The following is a 10,000-nucleotide window of genomic DNA, read 5'->3' on the forward strand; positions in this document are numbered from 1 at the left end:
AGGGAATCAGATAAACGTCACTGTGCGGGACTAGGTATAAAACATTTATTGTAGTTTTAATTGTAAATTTTTCGGGCATTTAAGTAGAAATTAAATGATTTCAGTTCTAGTGAGAACAACATTTCGACTGTAAAACATAATTTGTTGTCTTGATGCGTTTTCAAGACTCTTGGGCTGATTAGTCACACATCTCTTCAACGTTTCCGATGTACAAATGTTTGTGTGCAGTATAATATTAGTAACTAAAGTGTATACTGATTCAAAGTTCTAATCCAAAAGAAGCAAAACTGGCCTCAGATACTCATATTTGTCACTCATCCATTTTCTGACCCAGATAAGGGGAGAATTCCATGTTGAAATTGACTTAAAATGCAGATTCAGGACATTATTGTTGTTGTTATTATTATTATTATTATTATTATTATTATTCCTCTTTCTGTCCTATCATTTGGTTAAAATAAGCGACACCGGCCTATAAGCTAACTTTAAAAATAGGGTCTTATGAGATTTGCAAAGGATCTCTTCTTGCAACTTGTAGAAGTTAACGTTGTGGAAATACAGAAAGTGGAAGCATGGAATATCTATCTAAACTTACTGTAATCAAAACAGAATTTTATAACCCAATTTATTTAGCCAATGGCCCATATTTACAGTATTCGCTACAGGATGCCAATTTTCCCACTGGCAGACTGAGGCCCTGCTGTAAAAGAAATCAATCAATCAATAAATTAATATAAAAAATTCTCACAATTCATACATTCCATATTTATCAATCAATTAGTGAATAAGAAATACCACAAATAAGTACCCAAAATGAAAGACATTGATCGCATATTTTGCAACTCTGCGCTAGAGACTACACCAGGAATATATGAGAAGAAACTTGAAGGAAGTATTTCGACGTGAAAGGAGGCAGCTTGTTGTGGTAGTAAAAGTAGAGGAAACTGGATAAATTGAACCGAATTTGTTAATAAGAAATACTGGTCATCTATGATCGCATATTCCAGTAGTAAGGATCGAAACCAAGAGCAGAGAAGTGCAAAGCAACATTTGCTATATTCAGGTCCTATACTTGATTTTTTTAGGATCCGAATTATTGAAGAAAGTTAAGGAAAAAGAGAAAATGAAAGTCGAGAAATTGCTCTATTTATTATTTATATTGAATAAAGTAAATTTAGTTACAATAAAAGAAAGAAAGAAAAACTTCAACTGTTTTTAGTTATAAAAGAAAAAAAAAAAATTAGAGTCTACAGCACCCGGTATTCCCAGGCGGTCACCCATCCAAGTACTAACCGGGCCCGACGTTGCTTAACTTCGGTGATCGGACGAGAACCGGTGCTTTCAACGTGGTATGGCCGTAGACACAAGTGTGTGTAAATTTAAGACTTATATTCGCTTCTCTCTTCACCGTTTCCGATGTACAGACGTTTACGTTTATGTGCCGTGTAAAATTAGTAATTAAAGTGTACTTATTAAAACTTATATAGATAAACTGCCTTCATACATTATTCAAATTTGTAATTCAGGCATTTTCGGACTCGGACATTAGTTGCTTAACCGGAGGTTTACACCTTCAAATGGACTTAAATAACAATGCATTTAAACGAAGATTCAGTTCATTTTTGTTGTTTTTGGGCATTATTATTATTATTATTATTTATCTTGTATCAACTGACTAATTCAATAGGTAAATAATCGACATCAGCCTATGAGCTACCTTTAAAGACGGACTCGAATCTGATTTGAAACGGATATCGTCTTGCAGCTCGGAAACGTTAAAGTTGTGGAAACACAGAAAGTGCAAGGAAGTGGAAGCAGGGAACATCCATCCAAACTTACTGTAATCAAAACAGAGATTTATACACCAATTTATTTTGTCAATGGCCCATATTCGAAGTATTCGCTAAGGGATGCCAAGTTTCACACTGATAGACTGGTGCCCTGCTAAAAACAGGTAAATAAATTAAAATAATTAAAAATAATACATTCCAAATATATCTATCAATTATTGAATAAGAAATACCACAGACAAGTATCCAAAATGAAAGACATCGATTGCATACGTTGCAATTATTCGCTATAGGCTGAATCCGGAATATCAGAAGAAATTTGGAGGATCTGGACGGCATACGAGGCGGCCCATTTCGATCCTGGAGGTAGAGGAAACTGAAAAATTTGCACCAGATTTGTGAACAAGAAATATTGGCCATATATGATCGCATATCCTCACAGTGAGGATGGAACCAAAAAAAAATTTAAAAAATGCCTACAGCACCCGGTATTCCCAGGCGGTCACCCATCCAAGTACTAACCGGGCCCGACGTTGCTTAACTTCGGTGATCGGACGAGGACCGGTGTTTTCAACGTGGTATGGCCGTAGACATTTGTATGTACAAATTTAAGACTAATATAGGTTATCTCTTCGTCGTTACAAAGATATATTACACACGCACACACACACACACACACACACACACACACACACATATATATATATATATATATATATATATATATATATATATATATATATATATATATATATATATATATATATATATATATTAGAGACAGGGGAGAGCTCTGCTTACGACAATACATCCCTTCAGTTTCAATCTGTAAAGAAGCAAGAGCTTATTTGATCGCCGATGTCACTGACATGTAGGTTGCCATATTTGTGCAGTCATTTGAATAGTAATACAATGGCGAGTTCCGTGTCAAATTTCATCAAGGTTGTCGTTTTCTTTCGTCAGTCAGCTTCATTAACAACAAATGATGTTATACTCGGAATTATTTCTGAGAAAATAAATCGTATTTCTCTCGATTTCATGCAGGTATATCTCGATGAAAGGTCGGTCAAGTTTGCATGGCAGGCTAGTAAGCACAGGGGCTCGCATCGTTGCTCACAATTGAACTGACAGTCATACATTTTATACTATATGTACGACTGATAGTTTCATTGTAAGCAATGATACGAGCCCCCTGTGGCTAGTAAGCAGCCTATGCCGATACCGCATGGTGTCGGCGATTTCCAACGTTTTGATAAGCAAAACAAATATGTCCATACACCCCAATACTAATGTCCAAATATCAAAAATCGCTATTTTGGGACTATTATGAATTCATTCAAGGACATTCTAAATTACATCATCGCCACACGTCAAGATTGTTATTACATCAGCACATTCAAAATTGGACTTCATTCAGAAAACCACTGGCATTCATTTGGAACACTACCCTTTTGGACTTGTCATATAACTTTTCATGGACTATTTGTGATTTCATTTATAATGCTGAAAAGTATTTAAATTTTCACTTTGTATTCTTTATAAAAATAAATTAAGTCGGTTGGTTTAGATTGGCTAAGATAGCATTAAGGTGTTTTTGTTTATATGAGCCAATATCACATTATTCTTTTCTTGGTTTAGATGGGCTAAGTTCACATTATGGTACATTGGTTTAGATGGGCTAAGTTCACATTAAGGTGTTTGGCTAAGTTTCCATTAAGATATTTGGTTTAGATTGGCTAAGTTTGCATTAAAGTGTATTGGCTTATATTGGCAAATTTCACATAGGAATTTGATTTAGATGGCCTAAGTTCACATTATGGTGTTCTGGCAAAAGACTGCTTGGTTTTATTAGGCAATGAGGGTAGTCTTGCTCAAGGGTACAATAGGGCAACCAGCTTGATAGAAATCTATCATGTTAACCATTGGACTGATGTACATTTTATCAGTGTAATTTAGAGTCTGTTTAAACCATTCCGAATCCCCCCATCTCTCTCTCTCTCTCTCTCATATATATATATATATATATATATATATATATATATATATATATATATATATATATATATATATATGAAAGAAATAATATTTTCAATCTTTCTGCACTGTACTGATTTTCTGGTTGAATACTAAAAGTAAGTTTAAATATATATAAGGAGTTTGCAAATTTTATAAAAGTCAGCTTGCCTAGCAAGTAGTAGGTCAATATGATACAATGTAGAATTTAAGAAAATGTCATTATATGTATTGAAACGTTTGTTTCCTTTGTATCTGTTGATATCTAAAATCCATATCCCAATAATTAAAATTATCCAAGACTATATGTAAATAATACACATATGTATGTATGTATGTACACACACAAACGTATATATATATATATATATATATATATATATATATATATATATATCACAAAAGACACACACATATCTTAAAACACCCTCAGCCACCCAGGATATATATATGATCCGTTTTTACGAGATAAACTTATTAATTCAGTATGGTATAATTATCGAGTAAGATCAGTAGAGTTTTTGCCCTTGTTTGCAATCGTTATAGGATAACGCGTTAAAAATAAAATTACACAGAAGTACAATTAATGTTAATAGCTGATAAAGTTATGCGAACTTTGTTGCATACTCTCTCTCTCTCTCTCTCTCTCTCTCGTGTGTCAGTATGATAAAGCAAGAAGAAAAAGGAAGAACAGTAAAGAACATATATAAAAAGGTTTATTGAAACAGCGTCTCATCATGGTGTGGGCACCACGATGCATAGGGATAAATAAAAAAGCGAGTATTCCATTACTTTTCACTTCATTTGATATGCATCCATATGACACAGAATGCTCTCGGTGAGTACAGGGAATCAGATAAACGTCACTGTGCGGGACTAGGTATAAAACATTTATTGTAGTTTTAATTGTAAATTTTTCGGGCATTTAAGTAGAAATTAAATGATTTCAGTTCTAGTGAGAACAACATTTCGACTGTAAAACATAATTTGTTGTCTTGATGCGTTTTCAAGACTCTTGGGCTGATTAGTCACACATCTCTTCAACGTTTCCGATGTACAAATGTTTGTGTGCAGTATAATATTAGTAACTAAAGTGTATACTGATTCAAAGTTCTAATCCAAAAGAAGCAAAACTGGCCTCAGATACTCATATTTGTCACTCATCCATTTTCTGACCCAGATAAGGGGAGAATTCCATGTTGAAATTGACTTAAAATGCAGATTCAGGACATTATTGTTGTTGTTATTATTATTATTATTATTCCTCTTTCTGTCCTATCATTTGGTTAAAATAAGCGACACCGGCCTATAAGCTAACTTTAAAAATAGGGTCTTATGAGATTTGCAAAGGATCTCTTCTTGCAACTTGTAGAAGTTAACGTTGTGGAAATACAGAAAGTGGAAGCATGAAATATCTATCTAAACTTACTGTAATCAAAACAGAATTTTATAACCCAATTTATTTAGCCAATGGCCCATATTTACAGTATTCGCTACAGGATGCCAATTTTCCCACTGGCAGACTGAGGCCCTGCTGTAAAAGAAATCAATCAATCAATAAATTAATATAAAAAATTCTCACAATTCATACATTCCATATTTATCAATCAATTAGTGAATAAGAAATACCACAAATAAGTACCCAAAATGAAAGACATTGATCGCATATTTTGCAACTCTGCGCTAGAGACTACACCAGGAATATATGAGAAGAAACTTGAAGGAAGTATTTCGACGTGAAAGGAGGCAGCTTGTTGTGGTAGTAAAAGTAGAGGAAACTGGATAAATTGAACCGAATTTGTTAATAAGAAATACTGGTCATCTATGATCGCATATTCCAGTAGTAAGGATCGAAACCAAGAGCAGAGAAGTGCAAAGCAACATTTGCTATATTCAGGTCCTATACTTGATTTTTTTAGGATCCGAATTATTGAAGAAAGTTAAGGAAAAAGAGAAAATGAAAGTCGAGAAATTGCTCTATTTATTATTTATATTGAATAAAGTAAATTTAGTTACAATAAAAGAAAGAAAGAAAAACTTCAACTGTTTTTAGTTATAAAAGAAAAAAAAAAAATTAGAGTCTACAGCACCCGGTATTCCCAGGCGGTCACCCATCCAAGTACTAACCGGGCCCGACGTTGCTTAACTTCGGTGATCGGACGAGAACCGGTGCTTTCAACGTGGTATGGCCGTAGACACAAGTGTGTGTAAATTTAAGACTTATATTCGCTTCTCTCTTCACCGTTTCCGATGTACAGACGTTTACGTTTATGTGCCGTGTAAAATTAGTAATTAAAGTGTACTTATTAAAACTTATATAGATAAACTGCCTTCATACATTATTCAAATTTGTAATTCAGGCATTTTCGGACTCGGACATTAGTTGCTTAACCGGAGGTTTACACCTTCAAATGGACTTAAATAACAATGCATTTAAACGAAGATTCAGTTCATTTTTGTTGTTTTTGGGCATTATTATTATTATTATTATTTATCTTGTATCAACTGACTAATTCAATAGGTAAATAATCGACATCAGCCTATGAGCTACCTTTAAAGACGGACTCGAATCTGATTTGAAACGGATATCGTCTTGCAGCTCGGAAACGTTAAAGTTGTGGAAACACAGAAAGTGCAAGGAAGTGGAAGCAGGGAACATCCATCCAAACTTACTGTAATCAAAACAGAGATTTATACACCAATTTATTTTGTCAATGGCCCATATTCGAAGTATTCGCTAAGGGATGCCAAGTTTCACACTGATAGACTGGTGCCCTGCTAAAAACAGGTAAATAAATTAAAATAATTAAAAATAACACATTCCAAATATATCTATCAATTATTGAATAAGAAATACCACAGACAAGTATCCAAAATGAAAGACATCGATTGCATACGTTGCAATTATTCGCTATAGGCTGAATCCGGAATATCAGAAGAAATTTGGAGGATCTGGACGGCATACGAGGCGGCCCATTTCGATCCTGGAGGTAGAGGAAACTGAAAAATTTGCACCAGATTTGTGAACAAGAAATATTGGCCATATATGATCGCATATCCTCACAGTGAGGATGGAACCAAAAAAAAATTTAAAAAATGCCTACAGCACCCGGTATTCCCAGGCGGTCACCCATCCAAGTACTAACCGGGCCCGACGTTGCTTAACTTCGGTGATCGGACGAGGACCGGTGTTTTCAACGTGGTATGGCCGTAGACATTTGTATGTACAAATTTAAGACTAATATAGGTTATCTCTTCGTCGTTACAAAGATATATTACACACGCACACACACACACACACACACACACACACACACACACACACATATATATATATATATATATATATATATATATATATATATATATATATATATATATATATATATATATATATATATTAGAGACAGGGGAGAGCTCTGCTTACGACAATACATCCCTTCAGTTTCAATCTGTAAAGAAGCAAGAGCTTATTTGATCGCCGATGTCACTGACATGTAGGTTGCCATATTTGTGCAGTCATTTGAATAGTAATACAATGGCGAGTTCCGTGTCAAATTTCATCAAGGTTGTCGTTTTCTTTCGTCAGTCAGCTTCATTAACAACAAATGATGTTATACTCGGAATTATTTCTGAGAAAATAAATCGTATTTCTCTCGATTTCATGCAGGTATATCTCGATGAAAGGTCGGTCAAGTTTGCATGGCAGGCTAGTAAGCACAGGGGCTCGCATCGTTGCTCACAATTGAACTGACAGTCATACATTTTATACTATATGTACGACTGATAGTTTCATTGTAAGCAATGATACGAGCCCCCTGTGGCTAGTAAGCAGCCTATGCCGATACCGCATGGTGTCGGCGATTTCCAACGTTTTGATAAGCAAAACAAATATGTCCATACACCCCAATACTAATGTCCAAATATCAAAAATCGCTATTTTGGGACTATTATGAATTCATTCAAGGACATTCTAAATTACATCATCGCCACACGTCAAGATTGTTATTACATCAGCACATTCAAAATTGGACTTCATTCAGAAAACCACTGGCATTCATTTGGAACACTACCCTTTTGGACTTGTCATATAACTTTTCATGGACTATTTGTGATTTCATTTATAATGCTGAAAAGTATTTAAATTTTCACTTTGTATTCTTTATAAAAATAAATTAAGTCGGTTGGTTTAGATTGGCTAAGATAGCATTAAGGTGTTTTTGTTTATATGAGCCAATATCACATTATTCTTTTCTTGGTTTAGATGGGCTAAGTTCACATTATGGTACATTGGTTTAGATGGGCTAAGTTCACATTAAGGTGTTTGGCTAAGTTTCCATTAAGATATTTGGTTTAGATTGGCTAAGTTTGCATTAAAGTGTATTGGCTTATATTGGCAAATTTCACATAGGAATTTGATTTAGATGGCCTAAGTTCACATTATGGTGTTCTGGCAAAAGACTGCTTGGTTTTATTAGGCAATGAGGGTAGTCTTGCTCAAGGGTACAATAGGGCAACCAGCTTGATAGAAATCTATCATGTTAACCATTGGACTGATGTACATTTTATCAGTGTAATTTAGAGTCTGTTTAAACCATTCCGAATCCCCCCATCTCTCTCTCTCTCTCTCTCATATATATATATATATATATATATATATATATATATATATATATATATATATATATATATATATATATATATATATATATATATATATGAAAGAAATAATATTTTCAATCTTTCTGCACTGTACTGATTTTCTGGTTGAATACTAAAAGTAAGTTTAAATATATATAAGGAGTTTGCAAATTTTATAAAAGTCAGCTTGCCTAGCAAGTAGTAGGTCAATATGATACAATGTAGAATTTAAGAAAATGTCATTATATGTATTGAAACGTTTGTTTCCTTTGTATCTGTTGATATCTAAAATCCATATCCCAATAATTAAAATTATCCAAGACTATATGTAAATAATACACATATGTATGTATGTATGTACACACACAAACGTATATATATATATATATATATATATATATATATATATATATATATATATATATATATATATATATATATATATATATATATATATATCACAAAAGACACACACATATCTTAAAACACCCTCAGCCACCCAGGATATATATATGATCCGTTTTTACGAGATAAACTTATTAATTCAGTATGGTATAATTATCGAGTAAGATCAGTAGAGTTTTTGCCCTTGTTTGCAATCGTTATAGGATAACGCGTTAAAAATAAAATTACACAGAAGTACAATTAATGTTAATAGCTGATAAAGTTATGCGAACTTTGTTGCATACTCTCTCTCTCTCTCTCTCTCTCTCTCGTGTGTCAGTATGATAAAGCAAGAAGAAAAAGGAAGAACAGTAAAGAACATATATAAAAAGGTTTATTGAAACAGCGTCTCATCATGGTGTGGGCACCACGATGCATAGGGATAAATAAAAAAGCGAGTATTCCATTACTTTTCACTTCATTTGATATGCATCCATATGACACAGAATGCTCTCGGTGAGTACAGGGAATCAGATAAACGTCACTGTGCGGGACTAGGTATAAAACATTTATTGTAGTTTTAATTGTAAATTTTTCGGGCATTTAAGTAGAAATTAAATGATTTCAGTTCTAGTGAGAACAACATTTCGACTGTAAAACATAATTTGTTGTCTTGATGCGTTTTCAAGACTCTTGGGCTGATTAGTCACACATCTCTTCAACGTTTCCGATGTACAAATGTTTGTGTGCAGTATAATATTAGTAACTAAAGTGTATACTGATTCAAAGTTCTAATCCAAAAGAAGCAAAACTGGCCTCAGATACTCATATTTGTCACTCATCCATTTTCTGACCCAGATAAGGGGAGAATTCCATGTTGAAATTGACTTAAAATGCAGATTCAGGACATTATTGTTGTTGTTATTATTATTATTATTATTCCTCTTTCTGTCCTATCATTTGGTTAAAATAAGCGACACCGGCCTATAAGCTAACTTTAAAAATAGGGTCTTATGAGATTTGCAAAGGATCTCTTCTTGCAACTTGTAGAAGTTAACGTTGTGGAAATACAGAAAGTGGAAGCATGAAATATCTATCTAAACTTACTGTAATCAAAACAGAATTTTATAACCCAATTTATTTAGCCAATGGCCCATATTTACAGTATTCGC

At 33.6% G+C, this 10,000-nt stretch overlaps 4 non-coding genes across 4 annotated transcripts; all 4 read right to left on the reverse strand.

The window, feature by feature from the left end:
• Window positions 1–1,244: 1,244 nt before the first annotated feature.
• LOC149788065 (5S ribosomal RNA) lies at window positions 1,245–1,363 on the reverse strand. Its single transcript, XR_016424817.1, has one exon. It is a non-coding gene; the product is annotated as a 5S ribosomal RNA (ribosomal RNA).
• A 900-nt stretch (window positions 1,364–2,263) lies between these two features.
• LOC149788066 (5S ribosomal RNA) lies at window positions 2,264–2,382 on the reverse strand. Its single transcript, XR_016424750.1, has one exon. It is a non-coding gene; the product is annotated as a 5S ribosomal RNA (ribosomal RNA).
• A 3,499-nt stretch (window positions 2,383–5,881) lies between these two features.
• Window positions 5,882–6,000, reverse strand: LOC149788067 (5S ribosomal RNA). The gene has a single exon (XR_016424488.1). It is a non-coding gene; the product is annotated as a 5S ribosomal RNA (ribosomal RNA).
• Window positions 6,001–6,900: 900 nt separating this feature from the next.
• Window positions 6,901–7,019, reverse strand: LOC149788068 (5S ribosomal RNA). The gene has a single exon (XR_016424751.1). It is a non-coding gene; the product is annotated as a 5S ribosomal RNA (ribosomal RNA).
• Window positions 7,020–10,000: the final 2,981 nt, after the last annotated feature.

The sequence above is a fragment of the Sinohyriopsis cumingii genome, chromosome 11 (genome assembly GCF_028554795.1).
Source record: "Sinohyriopsis cumingii isolate HCF-2022 chromosome 11, ASM2855479v2, whole genome shotgun sequence".
Taxonomy (NCBI): domain Eukaryota; kingdom Metazoa; phylum Mollusca; class Bivalvia; order Unionida; family Unionidae; genus Sinohyriopsis; species Sinohyriopsis cumingii.